Below are 21,711 nucleotides of genomic sequence, written 5' to 3'. Positions count from 1 at the left end.
GAGAATTCAAAGTAATGGTAAGAAAGGTAACCAATGGATTTGAGAAAAGAGTGGAGGACACTAGTCAGAGCTCCAACAAAGAGAGAGAACATATAAAAAAAAAAAAATAATAACCAATCAGAGATAAGAACTCAGTGAAATTAAAAAAATAAATAAATAAACTAGAGGAAATCGATGGCAAATTACAGGAAGCAGAAGATGGATTCACAAGCTGAAAGACAGTAAAGCAACACAGAAAGCAACCAAGCTGGACCCAAATCAAAGACAGGAAGAAGAAGAATAGGTTAAGGGAATTCAGGGACACCATCACACGTAACAACATTTGCATTATGGGATCCCAGAAGGAAAAGAGAGAGAAAGGGAACATAAAACTGAAGGAAGCAGAAATCCTGAGTCATACTCAAAAGCTAACATCATACTCAACCAGGAGACACTGAGGGTTTTGTTGTTGTTGTTGTTGCTGCTGTTGTTATTGTTGTTGTTGTTGTCGTCATTTTGTAAAGTCAGTAAAAAGATCAGGATGTCCAATGTCACCACTTTTATCCAACAAAGTACTGAAAATACTAACCAAAGCAATTGGGCAAGAAAGTGAGATAAAGGCATGTAAGTTGGTAAGGAAGAAGTAACTTTCCCTATTTGCAGATGACACGATGTGATGACACAGAAAACCCTAAATATTCCTCCCCCCCCCAAAAAAAAAACCTATTAAAACTAGTAAATGAATTCAGCAAAGTCACAGAATACAAATTGATATACAGACATCTGTTGCATACCATACACTAATAATGAAGCACTGGAAAAAGAAAACAAGAAAACAGTCACATCTACAAGGCACCAAGAATAATAAAATATCTAGGAATAAAGAAGAAGAGGTAAAAGACCAGTACTCCCAAAACTATAACGTATTGGTGAAAAGAAACTGAAGGAATCACAAACAAATGTAAAGATATTCCATGTTTACAGAGTAGAAAACCAATGTGGTTAACAGGTCTATACTATCCAACGCAATCTACAGATCTAAAGCAATCCCTATCAAAGTACCAACAGAACTAAAGCAACTAACCCTAAAGTTTGTACTGAACCACAAAAGACCCAAATAACCAAAACAGTCTTGAAAAGAAGAATAAACTGAAGGTATCAGAATCCTAGATTTCAAGATACACTACAAAGTTACAGTAATCAAAATAGTGTGGTAATGGCACAAAACAGATGCATAGATCAATGGAAAAGAATAGAAACTCGGGAGATAAATCCATGCTTTTAGGGTCAATGTAACTTATGACAAAGGAGGCAAGAATATACAATAGGAAAAGGACAGTCTCTTCAACAAGTGGTGTTGGGGGGTGCACCTTGCTGGCTCAGTTAATACAGCATGCAACTTTGGGTGCAGAGATTACTTAAAATAAAATCTTTTCTCCCTCCCTCCCTCCCTCCCTCCCTCCCTCCCTCCCTCCCTCCCTCCCTCCCTCCCTCCCTCCCTCCCTTCCTTCCTTTTTTTTAAATGGGGTTGGATACAGTGGATAGCAACATGCACAAAAAAGAAAAAAGAAACTAGACCACTTTCTTATACCATACAGAAAAAAACAAAACTCTAAACGAATTAAGATCTAAATGTGAGATCTGTAACTGTAAAATTCCTATAAGAAAACATAGCTAGTAATGTCTTTGACATTAGCCATAGAAATATTTTTTCTAGGGATGTCTCCTTTAGCAAGGGAAACAAAAGCAAAATTAAGCTATTGGGATTACACCAAAGTAAAAATGTTTTACACAGCTAAAGAAAGTGTCCATAAAGAAAAAGGTAACCTACTGAATGGGAGAATATATTTAACAAAACATATGCAATAAAAGGTTAATATCCAAACATATAAAGAACTTATAAATATGACCTCAGAAAGAGTAACAGCCCAATTAAAAATAGGCAAGGAATCTAAATAGAAATTTTTGTGAAGACCACATTATAGATGGCAATATATAGAAATATGTGAAGATGCTCAACATCACTCATCATCAGGGAACTTCAAATCAAAACCATGATGAGATATCACCATTAAAGTTAACAATCCAGGGAACAGATGCTGGTGAGCATGTGGAGAAAGGGGAACCCTCTTGCACTGCTGGTGGGAATGCAAACTGGTGTAGACACTCTGGAAAATAGTATCAAGGTTCCTCAAAAAGTCAAAAATAGAATGACCCTATGACCTAGAAACTGCACTACTAGGTATTTATCCAAAGAATACGAAAATACTGATTTGAAGGGACACATGCAACCTGAAATTTATAGCAACATTATCTACAATAACTAAATTATGGAAAGAGCCCAATGTCCATTGACTGATAAATGGATAAAGAAGATATGGTATACATATACAATGAAATATTACTCAGTCATTAAAAAAAGAATGAATCTTGCCACTTGTAACAATGTGAATAGAGCTATAGACTATTATGCTAAGCAAAATAAGTCAGTCAGAGAAAAACTAATACTGTATGGTGTCAGTCACATGTGGAATTTAAGAAACAAAACAAATGAACACAGCAAGGAAGAGACTGAAAGAGAGTGGCAAACCAAGAATCAGACTCTTAACTCTAAAGAACAAACTGATGATTACCAGATGGGAGGAGTGTGGGGAATGAGTGAAAAAGATGATGGGGATTAAGGAGTGCACTTGGTGTGATGAGCACTGAGTTGTGTGTAGAATTGTTGAATCATTAGATAGTATACCTGAAACGAATATAACACTGTATGTTAACTGACTGCAATTTAAATACTAAATTTTAAGGAATTTAAAAATTACTTGAAACTGTAATAGTTCTAGAAGAAAACACAGAAAAATGCTTCTTAAGACCGGCAGTGATTTTTTTGGATATGACAAAATAGCAAAAGCAACAAAAGCAAAATAAATTTAAAAAAAAAAAAAAAAGGATTTTCTCAAACTAAAAACTCTCCTTAGTAAGGGAAACAAAGAGACAGCCTTCAGAATGGGAAAATACATGCTAAGCATATATCTGATAAGGAGTTAATATCCAAAATATAGAAAGAACTCAAACAACTCATCAGCAAGAAAATAACCCAAGTAGAAATAATGGATAAAGGATCTGAATAGACATTTTCCAAAGACACACAATGGCCAACAATAGTGTGAAAAGATTTTCAACATCACCAACCATCATGGAAATGCAAATGAAAGCAATATTTTAAACATAATTTATTGTCAAATTGGTTTCCGTACGAAAACAGACACATAAACCAATGGAATGGAAGAGAGACCCCAGAATTGGGCCCACAAATGTATGGTCAACTAATCTTTGACAAAGCATGAAAACAATATATTTTCACCTACCATTGTTAGATGGGCCACTGTGAAAAAGGTAAGTATTGACAAAGATGTATAAAGCAAAGAGTACCTTTGTGCACTATTAATGGCAATGTAGATTTGTACAGCCACTATGAAAACACTGAAGGTAACTCAAAAAGCAACTATCATAGGAAACACTCAGAAATTTCTTCTGAGTATATTTCTAGAGGGAATGAAATCATCATCTGCACTCCTGCAGAGATACCTGCACTCCTATATCACTGCAGTATTATTCACAATAGTCACACAACGAACACAACCTAAGTATCTACTGATGAATAAGTAGATAACGAAAATGTGGAATATTAGTCAGCCTTAGAAAAGAAGGCAGTGTTATCCTTTGAGACAATATGGATGAAACTGGAGGACATTATGCAAGTGATATGTCAAAGACTGAAAAATAATTCCTGTGTGCTCTCATTTATAAGTGAAATTCTAAAAACCAAATCTTAACAGGCAGAGAGTATAATTGTTTTTACCAGGAAACAGGGGACAGGGGAAAGGAAAAGATGTTGGTGAAAGGATACAAGATTCTGTCTTCACAGGATAAATAAGTTCAGGATATCTAATGTGCAACAGGATGACTACAGATAATACCGTATTTCATACTTGATATGCTATGTATTGGTTTGTATACCTAAAATTTGCTGAGTGTAGATCTTAATTGTTCTCTCTTTAACACACACAAAAGTTAATTAACTATGTGGGTGATGTTAATTAGCTTGAATGTGGTAATTATTTCCCAATGTGTATGTATATGAAAACACCATATTGTATACCTTAGGCTTATTTATCAGTTATCGCTCAGTAAACCCAAAAGACAAAAGATGCACCAGAGAGCTCACTCACTCTCTCTGCTTCTTCATATACCAATGAAAAGCCATGTGAGATCATAGTGAAAAGGCAGTCATCTACAAGCTAGAGAGGCCTCACCACAAAACAATACAGCTGACACCATGGTCATGGACTTACAGCCTCCTGCCCTGTGAGAAAATAAATGTCTGTTATTTAAGCCATCTAGTCTGTTATTTTGTTATCACAGCCAGAGTAGACTAATACAACATGTCAACAGAGCATTTTTCATTTTCGTTCACACTTCATTTTGCAAAATAACATTTCTGATTTTACTTATTTACATGTCTACCTAAATGGCATTTTGAAAAGTGTACTATAGGAGACATATCACCAGCAAGCACTGAAAGGAAAAGAAGTACAAAGTGAAGAGATGTGTTTGGAGTTTCAAAATTGTACTGAAAGAAAATATGCAGCTGTACACATCCATATATTTTATTAAAAGCTCTCAGCTATTATTTATTCAAACATTGTTTCTGTCTCTTTCTCTTTCCTCTTCTTCTGGGACTTCTATTTTGCATATTGATGTAGTCCCTTGGCTACTTTACTTTAGTTCATTTTTTATTTTCTTCCATTTTTCAGACTAGCTAATAGCAAGGGACCTACTACCTCCAAGTTCACTGATTCTCTATACTGCTTATTCAAATGTGATGACAAGCTCCTTAAGTGAACTTTTCAGTTTATGCCCTTTTTGCCAGCATGACATCTTCTTGGTTTCTTTTTGTAATTTATGTATCTTTACTGGCATTCATAATTTATCATAGTATTGTTTTGCTATTTTCATTTATCTCTTTGAGGACATAGTTGACTTAAAATCTTTCTCTAGAAATTCCAGTATCTGAGCTTCCTGTAGTTTGCATCCCTTTTTTGTATGACATAATTTTTGTTTCTTTGTACAGCAGGTTTATTTTATGTTAAAAACTGGATATTGTGAATATGATAATGTGAATCTAATAGAAACAGATTCTCTGCCCTCTGCAGGGTTTTTTCTGTTGTTGCTGCTGCTTATTCAGGGTTGTTGATTCTTTGAGGAACTGCTTCGCCAGGCTGCCCATGACTCTGCATTAGATTTCACTTTCCAGGTTTTCCTAGTTATTTTGTTGTTGTTGTTCTATGCTCTACTATCTTTTGCCTGAGATGCAGGTTGCGAGTATCTTTGTCTTTAGGCGCTTGCAACAAATGCCACCTCACAGTGTACCCTGCCCTACTCTTAGATGGGCAAAACAAAGGTAAGGAGACCCTTGAGCTGATCCCTAAGGGAATCCACAAACAAGTCAAAACAGGAAAGTACAATTCTTTAACACTAAGATCCATTATTTCTCGTTTGCACCAGAACTTGCAACAGGAATTTTATCTCCATTGCTGCCACTACACTGTAGATTGGATGTCTATAGACAGGTTAAGTTAAAAAGTCACGTGCTTTCTTACCAAAAATCAATAGCTTTTTTATTCATTAAAGGTTCTATGGTATTTTGGGGTTTTTATTAGATTCAGGCTACATAAAACCCAATTCTGATGGTTTTTCTTTCCCAGTTCAATTACTGCTTTATTGGAAGTGTGGAATTTGGGAATTCCCTACCCCATGATATTTGGTTATATGTCTCCTTAACAACCTAATGAATTTTTTATTTAACCTAGTGAAGTTTACTGATGTTACAGACACTTTTTGAAATTTATTTTTGTCTAGCAACGTTTTATTCTACACTCTTTTTATCTTATTCTGCACTATTTTATCAAAATAATTGACTATAAATGTACATGCTGTGAGGATTACAAAGAAGACTAGGAACTGCCTTCTTAATTACAGATGAGAACAGAGAACCCAAAAAAGCCATTCTTATGGTAAAGGTGGTAGATTAAGGGGAAATACTAGATATTTTCTATTTCTGCAGCAAAAAAAAAGTCCATCTAGAATTAATGTTAGCTAGCCAAATGGATATTAGGCTCTTTACAATTATAGTAACTATTCCTAAGCCTTGGAGAGGAGTGTCTAAGTGATAGACCAAAAGTTTTCCTGCAACAGAACTCAAGAGAATGCAGCAGAAATCCCTTCTATAGAAACATAAGGAATATAGATCTATGAAGTTAGTCCTCCTTACTTATTATGGTTTTACTTTAAAAATATTATCAGGAAAAAAAATTAAATTAAAAAAAATATTATTAGGGTATGCCAATGAACTTTATTTATTTTCAAAGAAATGTTAATGACCTTGAGGAATTTTCATATTACACTGGTGGAAAGTAGAATACAAGATGTCGTTTTCATAACAAACTAATTATTATGTCCCTTCTTGAATTGCAGATTTTATATTAAAATGCCGATAACTATAAATTTAATTCAAAATTTTTATAGCACTAGAAATTAGTAATTTTAACCCAAAGTCTAATATATATTGGACAGATTTTTTTCATTATTTAAAACTCAGTCACTTAATACAGGGGACATACAGGAAAATAGAAATCTGAAAATAGAAAATACCCTTTTTGTATCTTTCCTTTTATTAAAAAAAAAAAAAAAAAAGAAGAAGTACAATCAGTCTACTTGCTTATTGGGTAGGATATTTATAAGATAGTTACAACATTTCATTTGCTGCCTGCAAATAAAATCCAGTATTTCTGCACTTGATAGAAATAGTGTTTAAAATATACAAAGATAAATTCCTAGTTACAGTAGATTCTGCAAACTGAATATCATATCCTCCCCAAATGCCTTTTATACTTTAAAATATACACACACACACATTTCAATATATAAGATATAAAATATTCATGTTTTATATACACAAACATTTTGAGACATATATGTGGCTCTCAACTACAATTTCATTAGAGACTAATCTGTCTTGCAGTCTCAAAATGGAAATTAGTACTAACGACCATTAGTGCAGCAAAAAAATATATTTCTATTCCACCACTATTATTGGTAAATAATAGAATTAAGTTATTATATCAATTAAAAGATAATAACAAACATTTGCAAACTTTAAAAATTTCCGCACTACATAAAAAAAGAATTATTTCTAAAAATCATTATTAATATTAGTTTTTATACTATTTCACCCAACTCAAGTTTAGAAGGGATAAGAATACACCCTTAAATATCTTACAAGAAGCTTGAATAAAAAACTGCAGGATTAAATAAACATTTAATATGAATTCATCTGAAACTCAACCAAAATCTTTTTTTATAAATATTCTACAAAATTAGTAGTTAGAAACGTAATACCAAAATTATACTTTTTGTTAAATATTTATTGAAAACTTACTGTCTCTTAGAAGCTTAGTTATAAATTGTGTATATACCAGTAACTAAGATTCAAATGGTTCCTCTTTTAACAAAGCTATAGTTAAGGAAAGAAATTAACAAAGCAGAAATGTCTTAGATTATTTAAAAAAATAATAATAATCCTGGGCACTTTCAGAATTTAAAAAGGTAACACAGAAGTAGAAAATAATTAAAATCTTGATACTTTCATTCAGAAGCATGGGATAATGGCATCAACTAAATTGTAGAAACAGAAATGGAGAAAAATTAATGACACAAATTGGTAACAGCCGAAACGTAAAAGAAATGAGGGAAAGAATGTTTTAGATAGATAATATAAGAACTTATAGAAAAATGGTAGCAAAGGGATGAATTTGAGGAGTATAGTGATGTTCATTGGAACTTCCTACTTTCTCCTGAGAAGCTCGTGAGGTGAGTACTCACAGATGTTAACTAAATTTATTGTGCTTATTATATAAATTTATTATATTTTGCAATATATACAAATAGGTAATCATTATATGTACACCTGAATCTAATATAATGTTGTATGTCAACTATATCTCATTTAAAAAAAAAAAAAAGAAAGAAAGAAACTCAAGAGGAAAAAAAGGATAGCAGACATTTGATATGTAGTTCAGGGACCTAATGATGAATAGATTTGAATGATCACTTTGGAATGATACATGAAGAAAGAAAAGGGACCTCTGTCTGAATCACTGAGTACTCTAACAACTAGAGGTCTATAGGATAAGAACAAAGGATACTGATATGTTAGTAGAAAAATCAAATAAAAGTGGAATGGCATAACCTAAAGTCAAATAATATTTCAGAATGGATGATGGAGTCAGTTTTACAAAATGCACCTAATAGGTTTGGCAATGTGTGGCAAGTGAAAACGAAATTTAGTAACAAGGAGGTATGACATCAGGTACCAACCAATAGGGCAAAAGCTTGAATAAGGAAGAGTTACAAAGAGAAAAAAAAGAAAATACCTTAAAAGGCTCAATGCATTCAAATCGTGTTATTAAGACAAATGAAGAAATAAGTGCAAGTGGGATATCTAGGACTGAGTAAGCATGCACAAAAAAAAAAAAAAAAAAATAGAGAAAATAATCCCGTAGGTAGAAAAAAAAACGATGCAGCAAGCAAATAATAAGTAAGCAAATAAAGATCTTAAGCTATTAAATTTGAAGCAAACCTGAAGGGAATAAGCTTTAGACAGAAATAGAAAGACTATTTACAAAGGCAGAAGATGTACAGTTTTGGTGGTGATTTCTCAGGAAAAAAGAAACAAAAGAATTATGAATTAGGAAGTTGTCAGTGATGTCAGCAATATGCCAAATAAGAAAGCCCTCAACGTTAACAATTTGGCATCCATCCACAGACAAAAACATCCTCATAAGAACTTCTGGATTCAAGTAAGAAATTATTACACCGAAGGAGTGACTGAGAAGAGCCCAAGGATGGGAAAAGCATTTTTGACACAGCAGGTTTGCATCTGGATGGCTGATTTGCTGATTGCTGTCCTGGCTATGACCCCCAGAAGCTCTCTTCCGTGGAGGATTCAGTTACAACTGTGTTTTGTTCTGGTCCTGTCACCAACACCTCATGCCAAGGGTTCCAAGAGGAGTCAGCCCACCTGTGCATCAGGTAATTGACATACAGACTTTGGTCCTGATTGTAGACATAAAAATAGCCTATGAACCCGCGCCAGGCCGTGTTGGCCATGTCTGGGACGTACTGGAGCTACGTCCACCCAACTCAGTCAGACTGTTTTTGTGAAAGGGTCCAATGGCTGGGTTAAAGCATGTCCCAGTCAGTCTGTAAACACTCTTGCTGTTACAGGAACCTAGAAAGAGACATTCCCATCGGCATCCCTAGAGATCCTGAAAGGACACTACTTGCAGCTCCAGACCCTCTAATCTTGGTCAGGGATTACTTCAGCCCACCCAGTGACATGGCAGAGGACACACCATCTGTCCTTCCAGCAAAGATCTACACACTGCAAGCTGTGCTGTAGAAGTTGAGATAGCCCTTTGGTTCAGATCCAGTCCCTCCCAGCCATGGTCTAAAACCAACCCCGTCCTGCCAAGAACATGCACTAACCAGAGAGCAGACCTCCCAGAAGCCTGGTGAGAGCCATACTCATCTGCATACCTGGTTGTAGGCCCACTGTTTGAAGTCCTAACTGTGGACCCTGAGTGGACCCTTTCCCAGCACCATGCCACTGAACAACCTACTTGAGGTATGTCATCCACTCATGCATCATAATGGGTCCAAGCTCATCTTAACCCCTCACAGCAAGCCTGCCAACCATGAACCCAGTGCTGACCTTGCAATAGCCTTAACTGGCTCCAGTGCAGAACAACTACAATTTCAGAAGAAATCCCATCAGTTGGGGACAGGACAGGCAAAAGTTCTTACCTGCTAATACCAGTCTAGAAAGGTTGTAAGAGGTATCTACTCTTTCACATGTATACATACCAATAAAAGGCTACATGGGTCACAAATACCCAGTCACATAAGACAAAAGAAAGTAATAAATCTCCATTTGCTGAACTCAAAGAAATGGAGGTATATACTTTCCTGTCAAATAATTCAAATAATCAACTTTTAAGAAACAGAATGAAATCCAACAGGCAGAAAACTAAATGAAATCAGGAAAACAATACATAAAAAAATGAGAAGTATTGTATTTTGTAATAAAATTATTATAAAGATCATTAAAAGCCGTTGTTTCTTAATAAATAGAAACCATTTTTTAAAAAGCAGCCCACAGAAATCCTGGAACTGAACAATACAATCACAAAAGTGAAATATTCATTAGGGCTTCATAGAAGAGTAGAACATGCAGAAGAAATCAGCAAAATGAAACAAAGACTGTGTGAAAAATCTCGAAAGTGGAAACAAGTTAAAAGAGTGAAGAAAACCTACTTGAATTACGGGACGCCATAGAGTAAACAAACCCATCACATCATGGGATTCAGAAGGAGAAGACGATAAGAAAGGGATGGAAACTCACTTCAAGACAATACCTGAAAACTTCCCAAATCTTGAAATAGATATAGGAAGCTCAAAGGACCCTAAAGAAGATTACTGTTCAACACACAATTATCAAAATATTAACTCATGGGAAGTAATTTTGAAAGCAGCAAGGAAAACACGAGCCATTACATACTGATCAGACTATCAGTGGGTTTTGTCTGGAACAAAATAGTAGGCCAGGCCAAAGTGGGAAACACTCAAAGTGCTAAAAGAATTAACACTGACAAACAAAAATAATCTACTCAGCAAAACTGTACTTCAGAAATAAAGATGAGCTAATATTCTTCTCAAGTGCTTACAGAATATTCCCAGGATAGATCACATGTTGGGTCGCAACGCAAGCCGTAACAAATTTACAAGAGTAAATCACATGTACTACCTTTATTAACCACAATGTTCTGAAACTTGAAATCAATAATGAGTAAAACTGAAAATGTCCTAATACATAAAATTAAACATACCACTGAACAGTGGATCAAAGAAGTCCAAAGAGCCATCTGAAAGTATCCTTGGATAAACAGAAATGAAAATAGAACATGTCACAATTTTTAGAATATAGCAAAAGTAGCTCCGAAAGAGAATTTGGGGGCAATAAATGCCTATATAAAGAAAAAAAAATGTCAAATAAACAACGTATCTTTATACCTCAAAGACTAGGGGGAAAACTTTAAGCCCACAGAGTAGAAGGAAGAAAATAATGATTAGAGCAGTAATAATTAAATAGAGACTACAACAACAATTACAAAATACAGGTCCAAGAGTTTGTTTTGGGGAAAAATAATAAAATTGACAAACAGATAGCTAGACAACCATGAAAAAAATAAATTCAATAGATAAGATTTTAAGTTAAAGAAGAAAAACCGCAACTGAAACCAGACCAACACAAGTTATCATATAGAGACAACTATGAATAATTATACCCTAACAAATTGTGTGACTTAAGAAACTAAAAAAATCCCCCCAAATACATAACCAACCAAGACTGAGTCATGAAGAAATAAAATACATGAGAAGATCAATACCACCTTAAGAGCTTGAAGCAGTACTCAAAACCCTCCCTTTAAAAAAGTCCTAAAACAGATAGTTTCACTGGTGAACTCTATCAAACCCTGAAAAAAGAATTACCACCAATCTTTAATAAACTCTTCTCAAAAAGTGAAGAGGAGTGAACGCTTCCAAGTGTTATAAGGCCAGCATAACCTGATACCAAAGTCAGGTAAAGATACAACCAGAAAAGAAAACTACAGGCTAATCCCTGAAAATACAGATAACAATGATTCTCAACAAATTTAACCAAACCTAACTCAACAGCACATTAAAGGGACCATACACAGTAATCAAATGGGATAGCTCCTTGGAATGCAAAGGTAGTTTAATATTATAAATGCATAAAATTGACACACACACAAGTAGAATGCAGAAGTGTTTGTTTGACAGATCAAACTTTCTGATGAGCCCTGTGTGTTAATTATTCTTCAAAAAAGGTTTACAGATTTGGCAACGATTTTTTTTGGATATGATACCAGAAACACAAGCAACAAAAGCAAACATGAACAGGTGAGGCTATATCACACTAAAAAGCTTCTGCACACAGACTTCAACAGAGTGAAAAATAATGAGAATGAGAGAAAATGGTAGCCAACCATATATCAGATACAGGATTAATATCCCAAACATACAAAGAACCTACACAACTCAACAGCAAAAAAATCAATTAATCTGATTAAAAAGTGGGCCAAAGACCTTATTAGATTTTTTTTCTGTAGAAGATAGATAAATGGCCAGCAGGTACATGAACAGATATTCAGTACAGCTAATCATCAAATACAAGTCAAAACCACAGGGAGATATTACCTTGCACATGTTAGAATATCAGTTATCAAAAAGAGATAACAAGTCTTGACATACAATGTGGATAAAAAGGAACCCATGAGGACTGCTGGTGGGAATGTAGCTTGGTAGAACTGTTTCCCATTGTGGGAAAACATCATAGAGATTTCTCAAAAAAAAAAAAAAATCATATAATGTAGAAGTCCCACTTCAGGGTATATATATAAAGGCAATTAAATCACTATCTTAAAGGGATGTCTGCCCCACCCCCACCATGTTCATTCCATTATTATTCTCAATAGGCAATGAATGAAACTACCTAAGTTCATTCATGGTTAAACAGAGTAAGAAATGTGATATATACACACACACAATGGATATTACTGAGTCATAAAAAAGGTATTCCTGCAATTTGTGACAACATGGAATAAGCTTGTGGGCATTACATTAAGCGCAATAAGTCGGAGAGAGAAAGATAATGTATGATTTCACTTATACACGAAATCTAAAAATGCCTAAGCCATAGAAACAGAAATTAGATTCATGGTTGACAAGTGTAGGGGAAGGGAAAAGGGTGTAAATGTTGGTGAAAGAGTGCAAACTTCCCATGATAGGATGTATGAATTCCAGGGATCTAATGTACAGAATAGCGACATAACAATCTAGTGTAACATAACTTAATGATACAGTTAACAGTATGTGTTGCATACTTCAAAGTTGCTAAGACAGGAAATCTTCTATGTTTTCACTGTACACGCACAAAATTGGTAATTATGAGAGGTAATGGACATATTAACTAACCAGTGGTAATCATCTTAATATATATGTATATAAAATCATTACATTGCGCACCTTAAACCTACACAATGTTATATGTCAATTATATCTTAATAAAAATGGGGACATGCATAGAGACTTTGGTGTAAGAACTGAAACTGTCAAACTCCTTGAGAAAACAGGGAACAAGCTTCTTGATATTCACCTTGGGAATGATTTCTTAATTATGATATCAAAAGATCAGGTAACAAAATAAAAAATAAGTTGAAGTTAAACTGACAATCTTCTGCATAGTAAATGGCACAATTAACAAAATGAAAAGGCAACCTACAGGATGATATACTTACAAGCCATATATGTGATAAAAGGCTAACACCCAGTATATAAGGAACTCCAAAAACTCAACAGCAAAAATGCCAATAACCCAATAAAGAAATGGTCAGAGGAACTGAGTAGACATTTCTCCAAAGAAAAATTTAGCCAATGGATACAGGGAAAACTGGATCAACATTATTAGTCATCAGGGAAATATAAATCAAAGCCACAATGAGCTATTACATCATAGTGGTTAGACTGGCCGTTATCAAAAACACAAGAACTAACAAGTAAGTGTTGGCAAGGAAAACAGAACACTTACGCGCTGTGGGTGGGAATGTAAATTGGTGAGAAAACAGTATAGAAGTTCCTCAGATATTTTTGAATGGAACTATTGTATGATCCAGAAAATCTCCTTTGGCTATTTATCTGAAGGAAACAAAAACAGACTCTAAAAGGTATTTGGACCTCCATTTTCACTGATGGATGAATGGATAAAAAAAAATTGTATATGAGTCAGTCATAAGAGAGAAGAAAATCCTGCCATTTGCAACACAGATGAAACTTGAGGGCATCATATTAGGTAAAATAAGTCATACGGGTAAAAATGAACATTGTGTGACCTCATATTTATGTGCAATCTAAAAAAAAAACAAACAGCAGATACACAGCTGCAGAACAGAATTTGGTTGCCACTGGCTGAGGGCTGAGAGGAGTGAGGAGATATTCATCAAAGATATTCATGTAGTTAAAGATGAGTAAGTTCTGGGGATCTAACATTCAGCACGTCTATAGTTGACAATACTGTATCATATACTTGGAAGTTACTAAAAGAGTAGATCTTACAGCACATGCTGCAAAAACTGTGATTATCTGAGGTGGTGAAGGTATTAAATAACCTAACCATGCTAATCATTTTGTAACATACAGGTGTATCAAATCATCACTTTTAATACTTTAAAGTCACACAATGTTATATGTGCATTTCGATAAAGCCAGGAAAAATTAAAATAGAGAAGAAAAAGAAGCTTATTGTCTCCATTTTTTGGTAGAGAACATATAAATTACTGGATTTTCAAATCACATTAATCTTTAGAGTTCTTGATCCCAAAAGCTATTGCTTTCCCAAGAATAAAGGAAACAAAGCAGTCAAAAGGATATATAAGTTTTACTAATGTTCAATGTACATTACGGCAAGCCTATTTTTATCTTAATTCATTCGGACACGACCTTTTCTTTTCATGTTTTAAGACATTCAATATAGTACAGCTCTTTTTATAAAGTTCTTTTTGGTATAGCTGAAGACCATCAGCTAGCTACCTTGAACTAATATAAGTAATATCCTCACAAATAAGGTGTCTCTTTCTGGTTGTTCTTATCTTAAAAACAATACAAAGTGAAACCTGTTTTAATACCAGTCTTGAAGGGTTAATGTTCACAAAGAACAATGTGCTAGGCTGTAAACACTCTTGCCCTAATTAAAGACACATGTTCTAAAGACATACTAGATGAAAACAGATGTTTATTTGTCCTACTATGTCTCGGACATAGTAGGATTTTTTACTTTGGTGTGCTAATTCTGTAATTAGAGTTGAGAAGGTAAACATTTGTACTTACTTGAACATAATAGCATTCAAAGTACTATAGATTCACAGAAGAAAAATCAGTTTTATTAGCAACTGCTTACAAGCTTAGCCTTTATAGAAAGAATATGTACTATGGCTGATCATTGGGAGTATCTTAATAAAGGTCACATTTAGTATGTTTCCTCATTTTTCTATGGCAGTCCATTTCTTAATGAATACCATACCCTCTTAAATGAAAAATACCCAGTCTGACTCCAGAAGTGATGGTAAATTATCAGCTGCTTATTTTTGTTCACTTAACTGACTTTTTTGTAGACTTTATGTAAAATTATGCTTTAGGAAGATTTTCAGTGTGTTCTGGTAATAGAGAGAGAGGGAGAGGGAGAGGATCCCAAGCAGTCTCCGCACTGTCAGTGCACAGCCCAGTGCGGAGCTTGAACTCACCAATAGTGAGATCATGACCTGAGTTGAAGTCCAGCACTTAATTAACTGAGCCCCCCAGACTCTCCAGCTGCATTTCTATACAACAATGAAACAGCAGAAAAAGAAATAAAAGAATCTATCGCATTTATAATTTCACCAAAACAATAAGATACCTAGGAGTAAACCTAACCAAAGGGTAAAATTACAGAACACCTCTGAAAGAAGTTAAGAGGACCCAAAGAAATGGGGGGAAATTCTATGGTTGATCATTTGGAAAAACAAACATTGTTCATATGTCTATACTACACACAGAAATCTAGAAATTTCATGCGAACTCTATCAAAACACCAGCAGCATTTTTCACAGAGTTAGAACAAAAAAAATGTTACCACAAAAAGCCCCAAACAGCCAAAGCAATCCTGGAAAAGACAGACAAAGTGGGAGGCATACAAGTCTGGATTTCAAGATATATTACAAAGTTGTAGTCATCAAGACACTATGATACGGGCATAAAATAGAAAACCCAGAAGTGGACCCACAACTTAATGGTCAGTTCATCTTCGATAAAACATATCTAGTGCCAAAAACACAATCTCTTTAGGAAATGGCGCTGGCAAAATTGGACAGTGACATGAAGAGCAAAACTAGACCAACTTTCTTACACCATCTATAAAAATAAATTCAAAGTGGACGAAAGACCTAAGTGTGAGTCAGGAAACTATTAAAATCCTAGTGGAAGGGCGCCTGGGTGGCTCAGTCAGTTGGGCATCTGACTTTGGCTGAGGTCATTGTCTCGTGGTTCATGAGTTCGAGCCCCACGTCAGGCTCTGTGCTGACAGCTCAGAGCCTGGAGCCTGCTTCGAATTCTGTGTCTCCTTCTCTCTCTGCACCCCCTACCTCCCTGCCTCAAAAATAAATAAACACTAAAAAAAATTTTTTTTAAATAATAATAATAATAAAAAAATCCTACTGGAGTACACAAGCAGCAACCTCTTTGATCTCAACCTAAGCAAGTTCTTATTAGACACATTGCCAGAGGCAAGGGAAACAAAAGCAAAAATGAACTATTGTTACCCGATCAACATAAAAAGTTTCTGCACAGCGAAGGAAACAGTCAACAAAACTAAAAGGCAACTGATGGAATGGGAGAAGATATTTGCAAATGGGAGAAGATGTTGGATAAAGGGTTGGTACCCAAAATCTATAAAGAACTTTATTAAATCTACAAAGAACTTTATTAAAGTCAACAAACAAATAATCCAGTTAAGAAACGGGAAAAAGACATGAGTAGACACTTTTCCAACGAAGACATCCAGATGCACAACAGACACATGAAAAGATGCTCAACATCACTCATCATAGGAAAATACAAGTCAAAACCACAATGAGATACCTCTTCACACCTGTTCGAATGGCTAAAATGAACAACAGAGGAAACAATAGATGTGACAAGGTTTCAGAGAAAGGGAGAACCCTCCTTACACTGTTGGTAGAAAAGCAAATTGCTACAGCCACTCTAGACAATAGTGTCAGGGTCCACAAAAAGTTAAAAATAGAATTACCCTACAATCCAGCAATTGCACTACTAGGTATTTACCCAAAGGATACAAAATGCTGATTCGAACGGGTACATGCTCCCATTGTTTATAGCATTATCAACATTAGCCAAACCATGGAGAGAGCCCAAGTGTCTATCGACTGATGAATGGATAAAGAAGATAAAGAAGTGGATAAAGAATAAAGAAATGGATAAAGAAGTGTGTATCAGAAAGAATGAAATCTTAGGGGTACCTGGGTGGCTCAGTCAGTTGAGCATCCGACTCTGCTCAGGTCATGATCTCAGGGTTGGTGGGTTCGAACCCTGCATCAGGCTCTGTGCTAACAGCTAAGAGCCTGGAGCCTACTTTGGATTCTGTGTCTCCCTCATTCTCTGCCACTCCCATGCTCACACTCTGTTGCCCTCTGTCTCTGAAAAAATAAAATGTTGAAAAAAATTTTTTAGAATGAATGAAATCTTGGATTTGCAATGATGTGGATGGAGCCAGAGTATGTTAAGCTAAGCAAAATAAGTCATTCAGAGAAAGACAAATACCACGTGATTTCATTCATACGTGGAATTTAGGAAACAAAACCAATGACCGTATGGGAAGAGGCAGGAAAGAGAGAGGCGGGGAAGCAAACCATAAGTGACTCCTAAAGATAGAGAACAACCTGAGGGTTGATGGAGGGAGGCGGTGGGGTGGGCTAGCTGGATGATGAATATTACGGAGGGCATCTGTTGTGATGAGCACTGAGTTTAGTGATGAATCACTAAATTCTACTCCTTAAACCAATATTACACCGTATTATTGTGTTATACTATATATTAACTAACAAGAATTTAAATTAAAAAATAAATTTAAAGAAAATTTTGAGAAAAATGAGATATGTTTATGAAATATATATTAAGCCCCTAATAGATGCTACCTTTTATTGTTACTATTGTTTTAAAATGTTTGTAGAGTTTTATGGTGAATATGTTTTTATTTTTTGTTGTTTATGCATGGCCCTTTTTTTTTTTAAAGTGATATAGTCAACCAAACCTAAATCAGCTCAAATAAATGAATGCCCCCAAATCACTTAGTATTGTTGCCTGATTAACATTTTGACAATGGGGTCTTTTTTAGTACATTTGAAAACCCAAACTGTAAAGCTGGCTAAAATTAATTCCATAAAAATGATCATTTTCATGCAAATCATCATAGTAAACAAAAGTGATTTGGAAACTGACTGCCTAATTGTATATTAGTATGCCAGTTTCAGCTACATTTCAAAGATGTCTTAAGAATCTACAATTAAATATTAGATGTCATCAAAATACGTGGCAAATTTACAATGTTGTTTTTCATGATGTTTCTCTGTCACCATTTCTCATTCCATTATTCTATCCGTTAGGTAAGGTTATGTTTTACTCATAATTATTTAAAATAAAAATCCTAATGGATGACTCTTTAAAAAATGATAAAGACCAACATGTGAATAAGTGCATTTAAAAAACAGAAGAAACAACTGACTTGTTCCTATCTGTATTTTTTCAAAACTATCATTAACTTAAAATTGATGGCTACCACATACTAATAATTTCAAGTGTATGAAAACTAAGCAAAACTAAAAGGGGAAAATTCTCACTAAAGGAATAATAATTAATACATCCTTAAACTTGTTTACATAATATTCACATTCAATTTGCTTATCTGAAACAGTGGACAAAAAATATTTACTATCACTTACCTCACAATAGGTCCTAAAAGCAGAAGATGCCCCAAAAGTAATGCAGCCATATTCCTGGTCAAATCCTTCTCGAAAAACATAAGGGTAACTTGATCCAAAACTGCTCCCACAATAATGAAGCCAATGGTAAATGACATCCAGAATTTGTCATTATTCTTTCAATAAATATCAAACATATACAAGGCAGAAGCAGCCTCACCACAGTACAGAACAGTTGAGAAGAGAATGCCAAATGGAAAGTTTGTATGAGGGCTGTGGCCAAGGACCATTCCTTCTTCCAGAGATGGAATTTCACCTGCTCTTTCTTCATCAGGCCTTTCAAACACTGTCTCCATTCTGGAGGTCCTGGCAGTCAAAACTCTTCCTCTAAGTTAATCCAGTATAGTTTAGTATCCAATCCAAATAGATGCTGTACAATTCAATATTCACAGAAAATGTGCAAGATGTAAATGCATCACTGATCATAAGAGAATTATTTTGGTTTAAGAAATGTTGACCTGAATTGAATTTATTATTATTATTATTATTATTATTATTATTATTATTATTATTATTTATTATTATTCAGAATACTATTCAGAATATTATTCTTCAGAAAACAATGATGCACACAAATAGTCAATCACACTTCTATGAGTCATAAAATCACCTGTTAACATCCGTATGATACCCTTACCTCTAAGAAGTATGCAAGAACAATTCATTTCTCATGACTTTTTTTCTTTTTGTGCCTTTCAGCCAATGTCTAAAACTGAAGACATCCCCCCAAAATAAACGGCACAGATCTATCCTGAATCCACTCATAATAACACTAAGAAAACTATCCAACAGATATTCCTGATCAAGGAGACACAAAATGGGAAGCCCTTTTAGTTCATTTACTTTAGACTTTGGTCATTTTCCACTTGAAATCCTATTTCTTTGTTTGGTTCGACTCTATGGAAATCAAGAATTTTAATTTTAAAATTAACCCTAAGATTTATATAATAATTGGTATTTTAAGATTAATTAAATATTTGGAAAATTATCAATTCATGTTACAATTTAAAATTGTAGCTTTCAAGGCAATACTAAGAAGTCTCAACTCTCTTTCTGGAAAGTGAAAAGTTTATTTTAAATTGTATTTGAACAAATTATAAGAGAAATAATACTGATATACTGTGAAGGAGAATTAACATCAACTCTTTCAGAAGAGATATTAAAAAAATGAAAAAGAATAGAATGAAAGGTAATAAATCAAAGTAAATATTAGAAGAGACATTTTATAATGGACATTGTTTCTAGGGGCGCCTGGGTGGCTCAGTCAGTTAAGCGGCCGACTTCGGCTCAGGTCATGATCTCACGGTCCATGAGTTCGAGCCCCGTGTTGGGCTCTGTGCTGACAGCTTAGAGCCTGGAGTCTGTTTCAAATTCTGTGTCTCCCTCTCTCTCTGACCCTCCCCCATTCATGCTCTGTCTCTCTCTGTCTCAAAAATAAATAAATGTTAAAAAAATTTTTTTAAGAAAAAAGAAACATTGTTTCTAATTAAAAATTATTACTAATGAAATGAGAACCCACAGATTGAATTTTAAAACTCAATGCAAGTCTCTACAGAGATGATTTTTATCACCTAGAGGCTGTTGCTTGTTTGTTAAAATAAATAATAAGAAAACTGAAGCTGGAAGAAAAAAAAACGAAAGAAAACTGAAAGTATTAATAAGAGAAATGGGAAGACAAGAAGTGTTATCTATTTTATTTTAACTTGGAAAAACTTTTATTATCCTTCAGAAAGAAAGTTCACAGCGTTCCTAGGTGGCTCAGTTGGTTAAGTGTCCAACTTTGGCTCAAGTCATGACCTCACAGTTTGTGAGTTTGAGCCCATGTCAGGCTCTGTGCTGACAGCTCAGAGCCTGGAGCCTGCTTCAGATTCTATGTCTCCCTCTCATTCTGACCCTCCCCCACTTTACACTCTTTCTCTGTCTGTCTCTCTCTCAAGAATAAATAAACATTTAAAAAAAAACTTAGAAGGAAAATTCTCAGAATTTTGTCCTAGAATGTGTGTTCACGATTAAATTATACAAGAAAGTTTCCCTAAGAGAAACTATTATAATATGGCTTTTGTCTTCTAATATTATTTTCCGTAGCCAATATTATTTTGCTGTTACATTAGCCTGTTCTCCTTACCTTTTAATTGTAAGACGAGTAAATTATTCCTTCTTCAGATCTTCAATACGAAGTTTAGTATACTTTTCTCTTTGGAATCTAGATATTCTTCCAAGTATTCAGTAATATCATACTATATTTTTTTAAATATCTTTATGAAAAATTATTTGGAATTGTTGCCATTTCTTAAATTTTTTTGCATTGTCCTTATTCCCATAAATTATTACAAATACATTTCACTCCAATCCTTCAGATTATGCTATAGAATACGTAATTCCCTGATTTCTCTTCTTTGTTACTCTGATCTAAATCAAACCTTTATTTATACTTATTTATTCCTTTATGACTATTTCTTTTCCTTTGTCCTCTAGGATACAACCAGTCAATTTAAGTACTCTTTTCCTGTCTTGTATTATTTACTTCATTCCTCTCTCATTGCTTTTATTGGCCTGTAAATCCTTTAAGAAAAGGCACAATCCAAAGCCAAACTTGTATCTTAAGATATTGGCCTTGTCCTCTCCTTTAGTTGCAAGATTTCTACACTTTGTTCTTATTATATGCATTGCATCAACTCTTGTTTCTTCCTAAGTTTTATTCCCAAAATACTTATTATACTTCTTTCTCAAAGGCTTCCAGAGATTAATTCCTAGGTTTGAAATATTCTTCTATCTAACTTCTTTCTATTCATTTGAAAATTTTACACTATTGATCATATGGCTTTCTTCCCAACAGTCCCAAAAGTTCTCTATTCAATATTATCAATGTATTTTTTGCCAAATTCAATAACTATTTCTTAGTCTTCTTTATCTTACTTAAATTCTCCCTGATCCAAATACTCTGAAA

General features: G+C 34.4%; 1 protein-coding gene across 8 annotated transcripts in view; it reads right to left on the bottom strand.

Annotated features, from left to right (window-relative positions):
• The window catches only part of LOC122212654 (eukaryotic translation initiation factor 1A, X-chromosomal), a 140,037-nt gene that overhangs the window by 4,303 nt on the left and 114,023 nt on the right, over nt 1-21,711 (bottom strand). For 3 of the 8 annotated variants that reach the window (XR_006199242.1, XR_006199248.1, XR_006199249.1), the window contains one exon: nt 18,726-19,134. The exons of 3 other annotated variants lie outside the window; for them this stretch is intronic. The gene's annotated coding sequence lies outside the window, so the exon portion shown is untranslated. Of the gene's footprint in view, nt 1-17,391; nt 17,424-18,725; nt 19,135-21,711 lie in introns of those variants that run through there. 2 more of the 8 variants (XR_006199239.1, XR_006199243.1) reach the window with 2 other exon arrangements.

Source organism: Panthera leo, chromosome Y, assembly GCF_018350215.1.
Source record: "Panthera leo isolate Ple1 chromosome Y, P.leo_Ple1_pat1.1, whole genome shotgun sequence".
NCBI lineage: Eukaryota > Metazoa > Chordata > Mammalia > Carnivora > Felidae > Panthera > Panthera leo.
Note: the sequence above shows the minus strand (reverse complement) of the source record. Positions and strands in the feature narration are given on the sequence as shown.